Genomic DNA, 20944 nt, shown 5'->3' on the forward strand with positions numbered 1-20944 from the left:
GAGAGTAAATAGCAAGCACCTTTATTTCTCCCCCTCACCCTGTCTAACTAACCATGGGAAGATTTGCACCATGCCCACCCCCTCCCCAGTGGCCTCCAGAACTTACCAGTCATTTATGGGGCTACTGCCCATGCTCCTCAACCCAGGGGTTCCGCTCCTGGACTCTCCCCATGGCCCTCCTGGGACCCCTCCCCTCCCTGTTGCCTGGAAGGCAAGCTGGGCCCTTGCAGTATAGCAAGAAACGTTCTTCTGTCCCCTTCAAGGCTTTCAAGGTTGCATATGGAAGCAGCTATCTATCTCTACCAACCACCGACTCCTTTCCATCTCCCAAGCCCCAGTTGGTGATTTTCCCCAGAGAGAACAACTCAGGCTTTCTAAAGAAACCCCTTCAGAGGATTCAGTCTCCCCTGCGTGTCCTTCCCTGAACACGAGGCCACTTCCACGCACACGGGTGACTCCCAGCCTCAGCTCTTCAATTCCTTCACCCCCACCTGCCTGGCGCTTGAGTCCGCTCAGATTAACACATCATTTTATAATAAATTGCAACGTTTATTAGATTTTTAATGTGTGTGAGGGTGAGAAAAACAAAAACAAATAAACAAAAAGGCCTTTAATCTCACCACCTGGATAACTCCTGTTAACTTAAAAAAAAAATAGACCTCCATGGAAAGAAAGTGCAGTATGCAGAAAGATGAAATAAAACACATAACTTGTCTTAGGTTCCTGGTTGTCTCTCTACAAAGGTGACTACTGAAAAAGATTTTCTTGTTATTCTTAGAGGAAAAAAGACCCAAGTTTTATTTATACCGAAGAAGTCCCTTTACGCATTACTTTACACCTTAACGTGTCTAGATGTTTCACTTTCAACCCTACAGAACTCACTCTTGTTCACTGCTGTGTATTCATCCATTGTGTCAGTATACTTGAGATTGTTAACCTCATCCTCTGTCCATAGACACTTAAGTATGTCTAGATTTTTGCTGTTACAGATAACTTCTTAGTGAATCCCTTATATGCCTATCTTGACCCATTTGGGGAGGTGGACATAACTAGAGAGTAAATTCTCAGTAATTTTTCCTGGGCTGAAAATTATATAGTTAAATTTTGATAAATGTTGCCAAGGCATCCCACAAACTGTTCCGTCAATAGCATATGAAACCACTCCTTCCCTGGGGGTAGACGCTCAGAATTATCAAGCTTTTCCAATTTTGTCAGCCTGATGGGGGAAAAAAAATGGCATTTCATTATTGTTTTGATCTGCAGTTCTTTAATTATTAGTGAGGCCAAACATCTTTTCATATGTTTATTAGCTGTTTGTATTTGTGCTTCTCTGAGTAGATCGTTCCTATCCTTTGTCTAATTTTTTTGTTCCCTACTGAACCAGAAATAAATTTTAAACTATTTTGTGAAATCAAAAGCAGTATCCAAGTCTCAAGTTTTTAAATGTTATCATCAATTCTATTTTCGTTTATATGGAGATGGCAGAATCTCAGGGAGGGATGAGGGTCTAAACACATTTATCCTCTGCTACTTCAACAGGGACCCTCTGTCACCGCTCAGAAGGGTCCGCCTGTTCCCAGCCCAAGTAGAACAAGGCAGTTAATTATTTACCACCCAGCGGTTCAGAAGGGGAGCTCTTCCAGTCAGACCGTACATCTACAGCTGCCAAGTAGCACGCAGTAAGAGACGGATCAGCTGCGGGCCTCCGTGCCGTCCATTTCGATGAGGCCTCTGTCAGCTGTCTGTTGTGAACCTCCACAGGTCACATCCTTGACACCATCTGCTGGACCATGAAGACCATCAGCTCGCCAGGAAGCCTGACAGGCTGTGATTATCTTCCACTCCAGTGCTTTTTTTTTTCCCCCTTGGCATGAAGGGGATTCATTTCCTGGGCAAGTTCTTTGTGCAGCAGACACCTTCTAAAAGGAAAATGAGCCTCTTTGGGTACGTTGATGAGTTTGTTCTGGCCTTAAGGTGGTCAGGCCCTGAGTGTGTTTTTGGGTGAATGCAGTTGATGGTTTTGGCCCAAATAGATGGAATGGTATTCATCTGTTCCTTCATTCAGTCAACCAAATGTCAGTTAAAAAGCAGTTCAATTAGAAGCTTAAAGATTGGGCTGTACGGAATAAGCCTCAGTTCTTAAACCTGCTCTTGTGTGACCCAGGGCATGTCGCCTTACTTCTTGATTCTTGGAACCTTTGAGTTTCCTTAAGTGTAGAATTTTTGTTATTCAGTTGCTCAGTTGTATTTAACTCTTTGCGACTCCATGGACTGCAGCTTATCAGGCTACTGGTCCTTCACCATCTCCCAGAGCTTGCTCAAACTAATGTCCATTGAGTCGGTGATGCCATCCAATCATCTCATCCTCTGTCATCCCCTTCTCCTGCCTTTAATCTTTCCCAGCATCAGAGTCTTTTCCAAGAAGTTGTCTCTTTGTATCAGGTGGCCAAAGTGTTGAAGCTTCAGCATCAGTCCTTCCAATGAATATTCAGGACTGATTTCCTTTAGAATTGAGTGGTTTGATCTTGCAGTCCAAGGGACTCTCAAGAGTAAGTGTAAAATAGATGAGTTAAAAAATGGGAATGGTGGCAGATTTTATTTTCTTGGGCTCTAAAATCACTGCAGACAGCAACTGCAGCCATGAAATTAAGACACTTGCTCATTGGGAGGAAAGCTATGACAAACCTAGATGGTGTATTACAAAGCAGAGATATCACTTTGCCAACAAAGGTCCATATAGTCAAAACTGTGGTTTTTCCAATAGTCATGAATGGATATGAGAGCTGGACCACTGAAGAATTGATGCTTTCGAACTGTGGTGCTGGAGAATACTCTTGAGAGTCCTTTGGACTGCAAGGAGATCAAACCAGTCAATCCTAAAGAAAATCAACCCTGAATATTCATTGGAAAGACTGATGCTGAAACTGAAGCTCCAATAATTTGGCCACATGGTGTGAAGAGCTGGCTCACTGGAAAAGACCCTGATGCTGGGAAAGATTGAGGGCAGGAGGAGAAGAGGGCAACAGAGGATGAGATGGTTAGATGGCATCACTGACTCAGTGGACATGAGTTTGAGCAAACTCTGAGAATAGTGAAAGACAGGGAAGCCTAGCGTGCTACAACAGTCCTTGGGGTCGTGTTGGATATGACTTAGTAACTGAACAACAACGTGTAAAATAGGGGCAATAATGCCTACACCAGAGTTGTGAAGTTTTTTGAGATCATATATGCATTGAACAACTGTTTCCACAGTCATGTTGCAGGGACAAGCCACTGGAAAATTCAGGGTCTTAAAAGGATAATTTATTCCTTCCCCACTGTTGTAGCTAGGGCTCAGTTGGGTACCAGCTGAACTAAACTGGGCTCAGCTGAGTTTGACTCCAATCTGTAGGTTGGATCCACATTTGCTGTGTGAGTCTCTGATCTCCCTTGAACTCACAGAGTAGCTAGGGCATGTTTTTTTCCCTCTGCCATTAATGGAAAGTGCTGGAAAGTTCAAGGCAAAGGGCATGAGGTGAGGGGTGAAGAATGAGGACCAATAATGCAGTCTCCCACTCTGTAGAGTACCTGGTTGGTACATAGTAGTTGCCCTGGTTTTCTGCTGGTATGGTAAAGAACAGAATTGCTTGTTTGAGCGGCTTTTTTCCCAGGGATGATGGCCTAGTCTTATGCTGCTTTTAATTCATGGTTTTAATGCTTTTAATCTTCCTATTTCTTAATTCTTTAGCTGACCAGAGATGGATCCTTTTGAGCAAACTCAAAGAAACCAACACTTATGAGCCTTTATAATTTTTTCTTTGCCTTAACTGTTCCATTGTTTCATATCATTCATCATTTTCAAATATTCTCCTCTCTTATTCACTTCAAATACTTCCCTTCCCCCATTCGTCCCTTTTGAAATTTCCATTAGATGTGTGTTGGATCTTCTGATTCTCTCCTTTGTTTTAACAGATCTATCATGTTTTCCATCTATCTCCCTGTTCTACAATGTGGGAAATTTCCACAAACCCATCTTTGAGTTCACTGTATCTCTCTTGAGCTATACTTAATCTGCCATTTTATTCACCCTGTGAATTTTAATGACAGTTTTGGTTTTTTTTTTCATTTTTCAGGTTTTATTTGTTTCTTCTTCAAACCTGCCTTCATAGTGTCTTGTCCTTTTAATATGATTTTTATCCCTTCATTTATCTTCCTAGTCACTGAAGTACATTTGTGATTACTCAGACTATTTTAGTATTTCAAGGGTGGTAAGCCTCATTATTGCACCTGCTGGTAAAATGTTGTCTTGGGTGATTTGTGACTTTTTTGGTGAACTCATCATCAGGTTATGTGGTTTTTGTTCTAGTTTTGTTTTATTTTTTCCAGTGGGATTTTCTTGCATTCAAGGTGATGGAAGTGTCCTTACAAGGCTGATAGAGCTATTTTGTGCTGTATTTAACCAGGCACTACAGAGATCTCATTGGGTCTGGGCCAGTTTTTACATTAATTTCTCAGTTTAGTATTCTCATAACCCACAGGTAGCACAAATTTAGATTTCTTACTTGCCTGTGCCACAGATTTGAGTTTTTCTTTATCTGGGGGTATTTTTTTTTTTCTTTTTCTATCCAAAGACCTGAGTAAAAACGAGCTTCTTGGCCTTCTCCATAACTTAATGGGCAGAAGTCTCATGCGTGGATGTAGGAGAGGTCCTGACATTTCACAGGGGTTTCAGGCTCTCTGTTTTAACTTCCTGCCTCATGTGGGCCTGGGTCCACATCTTCTTACCCCCACATGGATGTTCAAACCCCAGCTCCTAGCTCTTAAGGTTCATGCTTATGTCTTATAAGCTTCTGGGCCATCCCAACTTCAGTTCTTTCACTCAATGCTCCGGTTAAATCTTTCTTACTCAATTATTTTTCATTTTATTTTGTTCCGCATTTCTGTGCAGCTTTTGTTTTGGTATTGAATTCTCCCTGTAAATTCAGTCTACCGAACTGCCAGAACCAGAAGTCCAACACTTAGAGCTTATTAAAAAAAAAAATATTCTGGGTCCTTTTATTTTTAAACTTCTTCCTAGGATATAGTCCCCAAAATGCATGTTCACTAAGTAATGGAATAATCAGACATGTACTGAATTTTTTTGAAGCTTTTGCCTAGCAAGTTGTTGTCTAGAGTTGCCTTCTATTGACTCCTGTAATAATTAGAGTTTCAATTATTCATTTTCAATTAGAAGCATGGCATGATGACCAGAAATGTCATTAAGAAGTTGAATTGTGTCTAATGTTGAATTGATAGAAGGCAATATTTCCCCAGGACCACTTCTTTCATTAGTGCCCAGAAACCAGACATGCTCAATGAGAAGAGCAAAAGTTGTGGCAGGACTGGAAAGATGCAAAAAAGGAGTGCAGGACAGCTGAGTTGGCCTCAGTGACTTGGGAATGTGTGGGAATTTATTCCCCATTGGGACAAATACCTCCAATCTAATTACTCCCAGGTGCGGGACTGGAAGCCACCAGATGTGTGTTCAGTTCTAGCTCTGCCGCTTCCTAACTTGTGTCCTCAGCTCCAACAAAAACAGTGGCCCCGTAACCAAAGAAGAGCCTTCAGTGGACACTGCTAACCCTGTCTGTGTGCCTGCCGCCCTGCTTGGCCTGTGCATGGATTATCCCATGAGTCTCCCAACTGACTTCCAGAGTATTTTCTGAGATGAAAATTAGTACAGAGCACAGAGTGCTGGGAATCTTCAGTGCATAGTAAGTGTCTCTGTAGTGAATTAATAATGCTGCAGCCACTGCTAATAATCACTGGGTTTTCAGCTTCTACTAGGTGTTAGTTACTGGAATAATCACCTAACATCCATTTTCTGATTTAATCTTCAAAACTACCTCTGAGCTATTACTCCTGTTTTAAATATTGGAAACAAGCTTGAAAGAGTTAGGTAAATCACCCCAGCGCCCCATAGCTAGGGAGTGATGGACCTGGAATCCAAACCCAGATTTCTAATGTTAGATGACCGGCTTATTTATATTGTGTTACATTATGTATACAGAAAGTAAAGAAGTTGGGGGAATATTTCTTGAATAATTGTAGTGTGTGAATGTTATGTTTGGGTGGCTCAGAGGCTTCTGTATAATTCTATTTTCTCATAAGAGTTGCAGATGGCTGAGTTTGCTAGGCAGATGAATAGGAGCTAGTACTGTGCCTGGCAAAAATTGAAGTTTAATAAATATTAATGAGTCAATCAATTCATTAATAATTTAGTTACTGACTGAGGGTTATACTGACTTTTTTTTTTTTTTTTTAAGGTAGACCAGAAGCATAGTAGAAAATGCATGGACTAGGTTTGGAATTAGAGGGTGTGTGCTTAATCACTTCAGTCATGTCTGAGTCTTTGTGACCCCATGAACTATAGCCCACCAGGCTCCTCTCTGTCCATGGGATTCTCCAGGCAAGAATACTGGAATGGGTTGCCATTCCCTTCTCCGGGGCATCTTCCTGACCCAGAGATCGAACTCCTATCTCCTGCATTGCAGGCAGATTCCTTACTCACTGAGCCACCTGGGAAGCCCTGGAATTAGAGGGACCCATGTCCAAATCTTGCTTAGAGTGTTCATTAGCTCTGTGCCTGTGGGCAGGTGGATTAATCTCTTTGTGCCTTGGTTTCCTCATCTGTAAAGTGGGGATAATCTTAATAACCACACAGTGCTTGTGAGGCACACGCAGTGCCCATTTACTAGTCCCTAAAGATAGTATGTACTGTATAAAAACTATCATGCTCCTTATAAGCTCTCAGCATATAGGATTATTAATAATTGTTTCTGCGTGCTGCTAGTGTTGTTGTTAATGATGCCAAATAAAATTGTCAAAGAGCAAATCATTGCTAAAGACAGGTGAGAACCCCTGGGTCCCACAGGTAGCATTCCTCAGAAAGCAGGAACTCCAGGGACATTCCTCCTTTTTCTCAGCTTTCTGGAAAGCTGGTAACCAGTTTCTGCTCTCACAGAGATGTGCCTAGGGAAGTAACACATCAAAAGGAATGGAGCGGAGGAGGGGAACCTTGTCTTCGCACAAAAGGAACAAAAACAGCCCATTATTCAAAATCTCTGCAACAAATCCTCTGCTGAAGAAGTTGACCATATTCAGCGGAAGATGCTTTAGTTTCCATGGCAATTAATGGTGTTAAGTGCACTTCATAACTCAAAGGTCTCTGGTGAAGATGGAAGAGGAGAAGGGAGAAAGGGTATGTGGTTTTTTAAAAATAGTATTTGAAGGTTTTTTTTTTTTTAACCTGAAAATCCTTTTACAGCCTCTATTGGGCAGGAGTTTTATTTTTGAATACTTGGAAAGATGTGCAAAATGGCTTTAAGGGTGGAATTACACATACAGTTGAGACACCCAAAATAGGCTCTCTCTGAGGCATGGCAGACACTCCTGGAAGAATCTCCAATACATTTACCCTGAGTGCCAGCAGAATGCCTGCCTTGGTCCTGGTGGGAATTCTCTCACGCGGCGGTCTCTAGCCACGAAGGGAGAGATTTGCTTGCTCAGATACCCATAGCTGTGTAAATTCCCACGAAAGGAGAGGTTTGCCGGACCCTTGCTCTAACCTCTGAATCATCTAGGTCATTCAGTGAAGACTCAGTCAATAGGTGCTTATTAAATGCCTACTGTGTGCCAGGCACCTCACTAGGAGGCTTTGCACTGGTAGCCCACCTAATTCTGAGTCAGAAGGATGAGACCTCAGTTTGAAGGGATCTGGGCCTCAGAGAAGCTCAGTAAAGTTCCACCAGGTCACCACAAAGCTACAGAAGGTCTTTTTTTTTTTTCTCTCTCTCTCTATTTTATTAAACTTTTTATTTTGTATTGGAGTACAGCCGATTAACAGTGTTGTAATAGTTTCCGGCGGACACCAAAGGGACTCAGCCATACAGTATCCATGTGTCCATTCTCCCCCAAACCCCCTCCCATCCAGGCTGCCACATAACAGTGAGCAGCGTTCCCTGCTACAGTTGGTCCTGTTGGTTATCTGTTTTAAATACAGCAGCTTGTACCTGGATCCTCAACAAGACAGAAGGCTTGGCCTTGTGCCTTTGTAAAGAGCATGAGCGCTCAGGGCAAACAGGGCTTCCAGGCAGAGGTATGGACCTCTCCGCAGCTCACGCCCCTTCCCTGGCTTCCTTTTCTGTAAAACACAGGAGGAAGGAATACATTTTCCATGCCACATACCTGTGGGTTTGGGTCTGAAATTACATCCACTTCTTTCCTTGCTGTCTCTCTCTCTCTCAGATGATGGGTCTCCTGTTGTAATAACTAGGCCCTTTCCTTTGTCTTCTTTTTTTCTGGACTGTGTGCTCTCTGTTTCTCGTATGTCATCTGACTTAACTTTCTCAATAATCGTGATGCCAATTCTGTGATTATCCCAGACTTTCACATGAAGAAACCGCAGCACTGAGAGGGAAATGGCTTTTCCCTAAGTCTCCCAGCCTGTAGAGGTGGAGCTGGGGTTCACGGGCTTGCCTTCCAACCCCGTGGAGGTCACTCAGCCAGGACGCAGTGTGGAGGAACAGATTTGGTGACCGTTAACGCCCAGTTGACGTCTGCCCACTGACCCGCTTCCTAGTTTGGGTTTTGTTAGGACAACCTGAGCTTACTTCTGTGTAGGCGGTTTCCTCCTTCAGTGTCTGGGAACAGACATGGAGCCTGGGGGTCTTCAGAGTCAGCCAGTCAGACATGCAGGGTCTCAGGGCTGCTGCCCTTCTCTTGGACTGCCCTGTGCAGAGTGGAAGCTCTGGAGAAAACATGTACCTGCCTTCTGCTGCCCAAAAGATTCAATGCCATTGAAGAGTGAGCCTGGCCATAAACATGTGACACAGAAGGAACCGGTCTCCTGTGCTCAGAGGCAAAGATAAAGGGCCATGCAGTTGAGAGCACGTTTGCCTGGAGAAATCAAGGAAGTCTGTCTGGAGGAGGTGACCTCCAAGATCTTCCTTCCTCAAGCTACCTCTCTTCTTAGTGAGTAGGCCCACCATTTAAGAAGGCTTTTTTCCTCAGGCAGCCTCTCTGGGCTCTGCCTTTCTTCATCCCAGAAGTCTCTGGTTAATTAAGAAAGGCCTGGGACAAAGAGTTCACCCCTCACTCGAGTCTCCTTCCCTGCCTTCCGTTTCTCTTCCCCTACACCCCACCCCCACTCCCACCTGCTGCAGATACAGGCCTGTGAAAGAGAGGACTGTTTTAAAACAGGAGCTTAACATGATTCATTTCAGATTCCCCAAGGACTTCTGTAAAGTTTGGACTGAGTCATAATATATATTTTTTATTAAACTCCAAGACCCAACAAGCAGGAAGCTCTGTTCGACAACATAATATCACTGATATCCTGCAAAGGGGGCTTTTTTAATGGGTGAGTCTTTAAGTTGCTCCCGAAACACTGTGGCCTTTCCTCTCCCTGCCTGGTTCTGGAAGGAGATTATAAGGGCCTTGGAGACTCATAATACCAATCCCAAGATACACACACACACACAGACACACACACACATACACACCCCTCCTGTTCCCCCGCTTTGCCACAGCCAAGTGCTGAGGGTCTTAAAACAAAAGCAGCACATTTTTGCAGTCCCACTTCCAAACCTTTTTAAGAACTAGGGCCTCTGGGGTTCTCCAGAACACAGAAAGGCCCCCAGAGCAGCATATGAGCAGGCTGAGAACTGTTCCCCACCCCCTACATAGAACTGTAGTGTAAGTCAGGATGCTCAGAGCGTGGTATCCAGACCTGCAGCAGCAACATCACACCTGGGACCAAATTCTCAGACCTCATTCCAGTCCTACTGCCTCACAGATTCTGGAGGTGAGGTCAAGCAATTTGTATTTTAAGGAATTCTCTAGGTGATCTGATGCTAACTCAAGTTTGGGGACCACAGCAATAAAGCCTTACTACTCCAAATGTGGTCCCTGGACTGACAGAGTCAGCATCACTTGGGTTGTTGTTGTTCAGTCGCTAAGTTGCGTCCAACTCTTTGTGACTCCATGGACTTCTCTGTCCATCATCATCTTCCAGAGTTTACTCAGATTCATGTCCGTTGAGTTGGTGATGCCATCCAACCATCTCATCCTCTGGGTGCCCCCTTCTTCTCCTGCCCTCAACTTTTCCCAGCATCAGGGTCTTTTTCAATGAGTCAGTTCTTCACATCAGGTGGTCAAAGTTTTAGAGCTTCAGCTTCAGCATCAGTCCTTCCAATGAATATTCGGGGTTGATTTCCTTTAGGATGGACTGGTTTGATCCCCTTGCTGTCCAAGGGACTCTCAATAGTCTTCTCCAGCACCACAGTTTGAAAGCATCAGTTCTTCCGCATCCAGCCTTCTTTATGGTCCAACTCTGGCATCTGTATGTGACTACTAGAAAAACCATAGCTTTGACTATATGGACCTCTGCTTTTTAATACACTGTCTAGGTTTGTCATGGATTTTTTTCCAGAGAGCAAGTGTCTTTTAATTTCATGGCTGCAGTCACCGTCTGTGGTGCAGCCATCACTTGGGAGCTTACTGGAAATGCAGCCTCTTGGGCCCCTCCACAAACCTGCTGAATCAGAATCATCCTTTTAACAAGAGACCCGCAGCTGAACCTCATCCATGTGAATGTCTGAGAAACAGTACTGTAGGATGCTGCTGGATCCAACCTCAGCTGGTCCTGAGTTGAAGTCTCGCTCTACCTATTACTAACTGTGTGATTATGGCCCGACACGTGACTCCTCCCAGCCTCAGTGTCCTGATGGGTGAATATGGAAGTCTTAGCTCTGCTGGCTGTGCCAGCATTTATGAGAGAGCTTCCCACAGCCCCGCTTCCCCAGGAGTCACTTAGAACCTTTCTTCCTGCCTCTCTCTCCCTGTGAGCACACAGCCCGCTGACACTCGCCCTCACTGGATTCCAGGGACTCTGTTCCTGCAGCCCTCCCTCCTCTTGTATTTCTGTTTTTCTCGTGATTAAATATCCCCCATGGCGTTTGGCTGGAGCTCTCTGATTCTGCTTGCGAAAAGGCTCACGTGGTTTCCCGTTTGAAGTGCCTCATTTTTTTTTTTTTCCCCTTTAACTTCAGCAGTACCCTCCAATCAGGGCATGACTGGTGACCTCTCTAGTACAAATCAGAAAGAGGGTTTCTCCAGGGTTCTCCAAAACAGACCCCAAAACACAGTGTACAAGAAAGGGTTTGAGAACAGCCAACTAGACCTAGGCAGCAAAGTCTTCTCACACACACAGTGGTGATACTTTAAAAAAAAAAAAAAAAAGAGAAAAACAGGACACCTTGAGTCTGATAAATTGCTGAGAAGTGCTAAAATAATGACCACAGAATCACAGACACCTCCCCTTTGCCCATCCCCTGCCTCCCACTAAGTCCTGGCTCCTTGCTGGGAACAAGAGGCTCACAGAGGCCCCTCAGTCCCCCAGATGAAAGGCCCTGAAGCCAGACACAAGGGGAGGGGACAGGGAAATAGAAGCCCACTGACCCTTCCTGGGGCCACCAGAGGGGATTCAGAGGAATTAAAGCCCTCCCCAGGCTTCGGGCTGCAGACAGATGGCAGTGTCCCTTCCCAGGGTGTAGGGTTTAAAAAATGCATCAGACAGGGCTGCCTGCATGCACGCACAGAGGGGCCCTCACACACTGCGAGGGGGTGTGTGGGGCGGATGCGTGGAGATTGGGACTGCTGCTCAGAAAAGCAGTCTGGCAGTAAGATTCAAGAGCTGCAAAAAAAAAAGTCTGTATTCTTTGACCCAGTAATTCTACTTCTGGGAATCTGTCCTAAGAAAACAATCTGAAATGCAGACAAAAATGTATACACATGGGTATTCCCTGCAGCTTTATTTATAAGAGTGAAAAATTGGAAACCGCTAAATGCTCCACTTTGGGGAATTAGTTAGGTAAATGACGGTTCATTCATAGAATGGAATATTTTGTAACCGTTAAAAATGATGTTTACAGAGCTTTTAACGACATGCGGAAATGCTTATGGTGTACCGTGGAGTGCAGGAGGCAGGATGTAAAATCACACCCACAGTGTGATCCCAGCCATGTAAAACAATTAGAGAAAAATCTCAGGATGGAAAAACACACACACAAACCACTAACCGTGGTTGTTCCTGCGTAACGAGACTGGATGATTTTTTTTTTCTTCTTCACCTTTTCTTTCCACCTTTCTGGGTTTTTTTCTGCATTTGGAAATGATTGCTCGTCAGCTTTGGGAACTGTATTTATTTAAGCCTCATGGCCGATGAAGGGAAAAATCACCATTAGTTTGAGATCTGGTGAGGGCTACGACAGCTGTTTTTCCCTCCTACCCATATATTGTTGTTAGGATCGAAGAAAAACATGACATAAACATTATTGACCAAATTAAAATCAAATCAAAATAAATAAACAAGGCATCTGAGGAAGGCCTCTGCTCCCCCAAGAAGCGATTGCCCATTTCTAGCTTATCATTTTGGGGGGATCTTATAAAACCAACCACTGTGAAATTGACTTCTAACTGATTTAAATTGAGATGGGGCCCAAATACAAGGCTCAGAAATTAAAGTCAGGAGGACTGCCTCATGGGCTAGATCATTGTTGGGGCCCTGCAAATCCCAGGTCACAGATGAGCCAGTGCGGGATTATTTCATAAGACCAGGTTTCACCTACTGTCTTTCACAAATGACTCCAGGGTCCTACCATCCATTGGCTGCTTCAAAACGTGTTTTGTTTGTTTTTTAATTTAATTAACTAATTAATTTTGGCTGTACTGGGTCTTCATTGCTACGCCCAGTCTTTCTGTAATTGCAGCAAGCAGGGAATGACTCCCTATTTGCTATGTGTGGGCTTCTCATTGCAGTGACTTCTCTTGTTGTGAAGCAGGGATTCTCGAGTGCAGGTTCAGTAGCTGTGCACACAGGCTTAGGGGCCCCATGGCATGTGGAACCTTCCTGGACCAGAAATCAAATCCATGTCGCCATCATTGGCAGGCAGATTCTTATATCAACTGGACCACCAGGAAAGTCCCATTTTGTTTTAACTAGCTGAGGACTGAGTGGGTGCTGACGTTAAACTGCCTGGGCCTACAAGGATTCTCAGAAGGCTTGTGGTTGAACGTTTCGCCCTCAGCCCTACCAACATCCCCCTGCCCCACCACACACTCACTCACTCAAGTTTACATGTATCTTTCCTGTGTCTGTCCCCCTACAGAGGTTTATAACATTTAGTAATCGGGCTTCCCTGGTGGCTCAGATGGTAAAGAATCTGCCTGCAATGCAGGAAACATTGGGTTTGATCCTTGGGTCAGGAAGATCTGCTGGAGGAGGGAATGACTACCCACTCCAGTATTTTTGCCTAGAGAATTCCATGGACAGAAGAGCCTGGTGGGCTGAAGTCCATTGGGTTGCAAAGAGTCGGACACGACTGAGGACTTTCACGACCCTGTGCATTATCATCAGATATAGAAAAACTCAATTATGATTTCATTCTTCCTTCCACCTGATGATGAAATTCCTATGATTTCAGGGGTGAGCCTCGTCTCCAGCCTGAGGTCTCCTCCAACTTTAAGGGACCGGTCTTCTTCATGTTAAAAGCAAATAGTCCAGGCCCCGACCCACGGCTGCATGGCCGCCAAGCCGCCTCCCTTGTCATCCCGAGTCTCCCTGGCCAGCCTTCCCCTGCTTGCCACCTTGATGGTTGGCCCTCCCCCACTGTCCTCTTCCCTTTGGGTCTCCCCCAGAACCCCTCCTGCAGCAGTTCATGATCAGATTCATTCACTGCTTTGTTTAAACCCAGAAGGCCTCCCTTTTTGGATCTAAACAGTCTTATTATGGTTTTTCCCTCACTAAAAGAGTTCCCTCTCAAAGATACATTCTGCCAGGCAGCTTTCCGTGTGGCCAGCATTTTAAAATAACTTTGTGTGTGTGTGTGCTTCTGGTATGCTGCAAAATAGATACAGCACTGCAAAATATCTTTTATTAAAAAGGAGAACTAAATACATGACAGAAAGCAATGATGTGATTTAAATTGGTCACAATACAGTGCTCCATTGTACTCTAACAAGCTTGCAAATCTCCGTAAGTCAAGCTGTTTTCCTGGGAAGACATAAGCTACTCAAACTGACTCAAGAAAAAGTAGAAAAACTTAAAAAGAAAAAAAGACCCTATACAAAGGGAACACTGAGAGTGGTTTTAATGAAATGATGGTTTTTTAAAAGGCCCCAGGTTAAGGTGATTTCATGCTGAACCCCTCCAAGTTATCGGGGCACAAATGCTCAAATGATTCCTATGCTTGCATGGACAAGTTTTGGGATCCAATGTCCTGAGTTTAAATCCTAGTTTACCATTTATTAGTTGCACAGTCATGGATGAGTTAAAATCTCTGAATCTCAGTTTCCATGGAAATTCAACAAAGGAAGTGGTCATGGTAAGACAGAAAGGTCCTGGTGAGCTTTTTGGAGGAGCTAGTCTGTAATGGATTTGACTTACCACCTGTAGTTATCAGGAGCCTTTCACATCCTTGCTCAGACTCTCTACAGTTAAGGGATGGACCCATAACTTGCCTGGCCAAAGTTAGGGTAGAGTCCATGTCACGGAAGAGCTGAAGATTCACAAGTCTTATTACTTCTTGGATATCTGTAGTAGAACTTCCAACACCCTGATTAGATGATTCAGACTCCTATGTCCAGGAACGATGCTGAATTCCACATGCAGTAGCCCACTTAATCCTCAGAACAACCCTATGAGGTAGATGCTATAATTGCCCCCATTTTGAAAGCTGAAGAACACCAGGGAATTCCCTGGTGGTTCAGTGGTTAGGACTCTGTGATTCCACTTCAGGGGGGCCCGGGTTTGATCCCAGGTCAGAAAACTAAGATCCTGCAAGCCACATGGCACACTACCCCTCACCCCTCAAAAAGATGAGGAAACCAAGACAAAATGCCTTACCTAAGGTCATGCTATTAGATAACGTATTGAATGGCCAGGATTGGAACTCAGGCCATCAACTCCAGGGCACTTCACCACCACAGTTCTCTTCTTTGATTTTAGCGTCTTCCTTTGTACAGCCTTTGACCGTTGATGGCATGATGCCATAGATCTTTAGATCACTGCAACAAGCAGGTGTTCTCACCTTCACAAAGGAAGAGACAGGCCTGGAGAGCTCTGAAATGACTTACCCAAAGTCACTGCTGAAAAGTGCTAGATCCAGGATCCACCACTAAGGCTTCCCTGTGGCTTTGGGAGGCCCCACTACTGTGGGGGATGCAGGTCCATGGTAAGATATCCATGTCCCTAAGTTACCTTGCATTCTGCCAACATAGCAGCAGTGCACAATGACTTGCCCCCCGAAGGACTTGCCTTGGGGCCTCGTCTCTGCACCCTTCAAGTCCATCACCTTCCAGAAACCTTCCCAACCACTGCATCCCATGAGAATTTCTCACCTCTCTGATGTCCTGTAGCCCTGATGCTCCTTAGCAACCCTTTGGTGTTACCATTCGCATATCACATGCTCAAGCCCTAACTTGTTTGGGTTCACTCAGGTATACCATTGCTACTTTCTAGCAGTGAAAGAAAAGAGTCATTGTGAAATGAGGGGAGTGCCACCACTCTCCGAAAACTGTCATCATGGTGTCAATACATGGGATGGTAACTTAGCTCTGGGTGTGAGCCTCCCCATCTTTATACCGAGCACCCTTTGCTTCAGCTTCATCATTGCTGGGAGGAGGATAACGATGCCTAACATACAGAGCTAGAGTGAGCATGAAACAGGCAAAGCACTCAGCAGAGAGCCCACGTGTAGTGAGTGCTGAGTGAATGTCAATCATGAGTGTCATTATTATGATCTTTATTATTACATGACTGTTACTCCCTTGCCGTCCTGGGGCACAGAGACATGTATTTTGTAGTGCATATCAGCACACCAGAACAGGTAATGAGTGCCAGCGGGCCTGGACACAATACAGGATGTCGATTCAATGCCTCCAGGTCTCTGCAGCCTCCTAGGTTGGTGCCACACTCTGACTGACCTCCTTGAACCTCAGTTTTTGCATCTGTGAAATGAGCGTGATAACATTTGCCTCCCAGGGTACTTGGGAGGATTAATGAGCTGCTGCATTTTGACAGTGTCTGGCTCAGAATGTGCGGCGGCATATATGACTTCCTTTCCCTCCCTTGGTTGTGTTTTTCATGGAACAGAGCCATATTTTTGACAAAAAGAAGACGTACTGCGAGTTTCTGTTGTGTTTTTTTTTTTAGTAGGATAGTATTTCACGGCTAGTCTGATGAGAAAGCGTTAACTGAGCACCTAGTATGAGTGCAGAGCTATGTGGGGATACTGAGAAAAAATAAATGTGCCTCTGCCCTGGGGTCCTGTAATGTTTTGCTGGTAGCTCCATGGGATCAGGTTCTGGTGCAATTAGAGCTGTCTCTGCAGGGAACTCATATGAGAGCACCTAATTTGGGGGTCCCACTCCCTTGAGTTCCCTAAGTCAAGGACAGCTTTCAAAGAAATGTTTATTTTCAAGCAGATAGAGGAATACAATCCAGACAGCACTCCCAAACTGTTAGCTGCATATTAATCTGCAGGGACTAATATCATAACATAATTAGTATAGCAGTGCTCCCGGCTTAATTGAAAATGCTGCATATGAGGGGCAGTTAATGAGAAATGCAAGGTTTGATGATTCAGAACTGCTGAGATTTAGCGGTTTAGTGGGTGTAGTGAGGGAAGTGTTGGATTTATTTCCCTTTGCTATTCTCTTCGTACATCTGGACAGGAAGGGGTCTGAAAGGAGTTACTAACAGTATGTATGGTTAGAGAACTTTGATTATCTGGAAGTCCCTCCACAACTTGGAACACGGCAGCCAGCCAGCCAGGCAGGAAGTGGAAAAAAGCCTCTGAGGCAACAAAACACATTTCAATTTGTCTGTGCACCGCAGTCTTTTCCCTTTTCAGATAAGAAATCCTCTCAACCCACATCACAACCTATTTGTTTATTCTTCCTTTGCACAAGATCTTAATAAATGAGGTGGTCTGATTTCCCAAGCATTAGCAGAAGAGCAACAAAGCATCCTGGCAGTCGTGGGCGGGACTTCAGGAGATGCCTGTCTGTCCACCCCTCCTGAGTTCAGTCCCATAGTCAATAGAGATCTTAAAGGCCCAAAGTATGTTTTGGCCCCAGGGGAGATAAAGACGCAGGAGAATCCCTGCTCTTAAAGAGCTTACAGTTTGGAGGCAGATAGATGCTGTCTCAAAATTCTTAATTTCAGACAAGGGAAGCTACTCTGGATAGTCTAAACAGAAAAGGATTTCAAACAGGATATTAGGTGGCTTGCAAACTTTCCAGGAATGTCAGGGGCCCAGGTTTGGATGACATAGAACCAGAGAAGTACCCAAAACACTGCACAGGCTGATTGGACTGGAATCTTCTTTATCGCCACCCCCTGAATCTCAAAACTCTAGGAACTAGACTGCAGCTCCCAGATAAATTGTCACTTTTGCCATGCTTATGGGAAGCCCTGATTCACCAAAGTCCAGCCACCACCTCCCATGCCAGCAACTGCCTGTGTGATCCAGGAGAACCTGGGCGTAGCTGCAAGGGAGTCTGTGTGATGTTTCCAGCTGTCTGGCCTCTCTGGACAGAAAGCACACTGGGCGGAGGTGGGTGGGGATGGATGAGGGTGTTGAGAGAGCCAGTCTGTGGAATCTGCTGAGATGGGGCCAGATAACTACAGCCTAGCGAGCCAGGTCCTGTTGTAGAGTTGTTCTAGGGCCAACGCATGGACAAAGTGAATGACAGAGCACCACACGAGATGTCACCTGGGTGCTGACAGTCAGGGAGGAGACCCCAGCATGAGAAAGAGTAAGCACAGAAACTTCACAAGCACGAAACGCTGGGGCCATTTCATTTAGGAGCAAATACCCCCACAGACAGGGCTTCCCAGTTAGTGCTAATGATAAAGAACCCGCCTACCAATGCAGGAGACATAAGAGATACAGGTTTGATCCCTGGGTCAGGAAGATACCCTGGAGGAGGGCATGGAAACCCACTCCAGTGTTCTTGCCTGGAGAATCCCACATGGACAGAGGAGCCTGACGGGCTACAGTCCATGGAGTCACAGAGTCAGAAGCGACTGAAGCGACTGAGCACCCACACATCCACCCCTACAGATATAGTTGTCATGAGGGGTATTGGTAATATTCTACCAGAAGTAACAGAAAATCAGTAATAGGCCCCATAACTAGAGAGGCAAGACCCCCTTCCCAGATCTCAACCCCACCTCTCTCATTTCTGCTGTACTCTAGGGCCTCCCTGTCTTGTGAAATTCATTGGAATGTGTCAGGAAAATTCTAGTGGAATTTTTAGGCTTCTCCCCTTCCTGTGATGACATGGATATGGCCCCATTGCTTCTCTGACCCCTATGCCAGAGATGGGCCTGGGCACCAATGTTTTTAAAACTGCCAAGACCCCCTTATGTGCAGCCCACCTGAGAACCACAACTGAGCATGTTCCAGAGCATCTGGGAGCATATGAAAAAATGTGTAATCTCTTGGACCCCACCTCAGACCTAGGAATCAGAACTTTGAGGGTGGCCTTCAAGTGTCTTTAGATTTAACAGGCTCCCAGCACTTCTGTCAGCTGCTCAGAGATTTGAGAGCTCCAGACATGGGTAGTCTGGAAATCTAAATGCTTCAGCAGATACTTGCTTCTTGCCTGGCCAGTCATCCAGGCAGGTGCCCTGAATCCAGGGAAGGAGGCCAGGGCAGAGGTCCTGCGCTCAGGATGTAGGAAAGGCCTCATGGGCTCACTGTTTCTTTTCCTCAAGGAAGAGCCAGCAGTGGGAAATAGAACTGCCTCCCTTCCCACGTAGCAATTATGTGCACAATTACATTTCCAGCAGGTGTCACTTAAGAGGGTGAAGCCCATTAAGCGTTCAAATGAAGAAGCAGAAAGGAGCCTGTGAGAAGGCGAGGAAAGCTGCCAAGGGGACAAAGTAAATGTTGACTTTCCTGAGCAGCCACCGCCCGGCACCCCAGCACTCTTTCCCATAGTGATCTCATCACAGCCTGGGGACAGCCCCGGTGCAGAGGTTAACAGGCCCTGTTTGAACAAGTGAGGGACCTGAGCTCGGAGCCCTGTAGTGCATTGCCTGAGGTCACTTGTCTAGAAAGGATGAGTCCACGGGGCAGGAGGTGCACATGCCCAGACAGGGAATGGCGTGTGTGTAGCCATCAATTTTCTGGAAGCCAGGAGAGGGCCAAACCCTCTGTTAGACTCTGCTGTAGCTTTCCTGGTGCCCAGCGTAAAGCATATGCCCAGTAAGTACCTGAAAAGTGAAAGTCACTTCCGCCAGGCTCCACTGTCCATGGAATTCTCCAGGCAAGAATACTGGAGTGGGTAGCCATTCCCTTCTCCAAGGGATATTCCCCACCCAGGGATCGAACCCAGGTCTCCTACATTGCAGGCAGATTCCTTACCATCTAAGCCTCTAGGGAAGCCCAGTAGATACTTAATGGACTTCTTTATGGCAGTTTTATTCCCTTTGCTCTAATGATGAATGACATTCCCAGAGGGAGAGAAGATCAAAGGGAAGAAAGTGCCAGGCATATGTAGACTTATTTAAATAGACCTTTACATAGAAAATGGGAATTGTCAACCTCTTTTATAGATGAGGAATCTGAGGCTAAGAGCAGTGAAAAGAATCGTCCAAGACTGCTTGGCTAATTAGTATATAGCATTGAAATCCAGGTCTGTCTGACTCCAGAGTCTGAGTTCTTGTACCCATTGAATGTCCTTGCATGGAGTCCATCACATGGCAGAGGTGACCACATGCTCCCCCTTGGGAGTGCTGTGAGGGCAGTGAACTCAGGGCTGCCATGCTCCTCTCTGCAGCCATATTGGAAGAATCCCTTCCTCCCTGCTCATTGGAAGGTCCCCAGATGCTGTGCTGAGTCAGAAGAGCCTTCTGTTTGTTCTGATCATCTAAACCCTGTCTTTGGGCCATCTTAATCAAGGCCTGCCCAGTGAAAGTTCATTAAGGTCCACCAGAGGCAGGGAAGAATATTTATTGAAGCTCCTCTGCCAGTCCATATGCCTCCTTCCTTGCTGATAATGCCAAGCACACCATCTCCTTTCCCAGTTTACCACCCGCTATGCCCAATATGCATTGTTACCACTGGGTCCCTATTTTGCCTGAATGCATCACACTCTGCTCCATTTGGAGGTAGAGATCAGCCTCCCTGCACCATCTCTCTCAACCCTTCCTCTCCAGAGCTTACCAGGTTCTGTTGTGTCGCTCTAGCAAAATCTCTTGAGTCCTCTGCATTCTTCCCATCTCCTGGCCTCTGCCATCATTTAGAATACTGCACCACTCACCCGGCTGGGGTTTCTCACATCTCTTTCCACCACCACCACCACCCCCATCTTCCATACAAGTGAGCTTTGTTAAAACATTTTATCCATCCACAGCCTTCCAACCTTCCATCCATCCAATAGCTATTTGTGGGATATGAGTATTTGCTGTGCATCAGGGTTCCTGCTAGACTCAGGATGTAAATTAGATAAGAAGTGGTCTGGTCTCTAGTGATGGAGAGAGAGAAATTAACAAATTCCAATGCAGGTGAAGGGAACCCAAAGGAGTGATGTCTGAATCAGGTGACATCTTCAGCAAAGGTTTCTGGCAGAACTGACAGGGGATCAGAATATTTAAGGTGAGAGTGGAGAAAAAAGAGACTGTCCAGGCAGAGCCACTATGCCCTTACAAAGATTTGACACTGCCTTGTACCTTTGGGAAACCACGAGTGCCTGGTGAGGTTAGAGACCGGTGGTCGCTGTATCATGAAGTGCCTTGTTCAATGAGTCTGAAATGTCCTCGTGGATGGTTTTCAGGAAAGGAGCAGAAAGCTCTCAGCCATCCACTCTCCACACCTCACTTGGGCATCCTGGGGAATTTTTTGTCCAGGCTCCG

General features: G+C 45.4%; 1 protein-coding gene across 9 annotated transcripts in view; it reads left to right on the top strand.

The window, feature by feature from the left end:
• Nucleotides 1-20944, top strand: part of TENM4 (teneurin transmembrane protein 4) — an 816614-nt gene that overhangs the window by 218239 nt on the left and 577431 nt on the right. The window lies entirely within an intron of this gene.

The sequence above is a fragment of the Cervus canadensis genome, chromosome 29, assembly GCF_019320065.1.
Source record: "Cervus canadensis isolate Bull #8, Minnesota chromosome 29, ASM1932006v1, whole genome shotgun sequence".
NCBI lineage: Eukaryota > Metazoa > Chordata > Mammalia > Artiodactyla > Cervidae > Cervus > Cervus canadensis.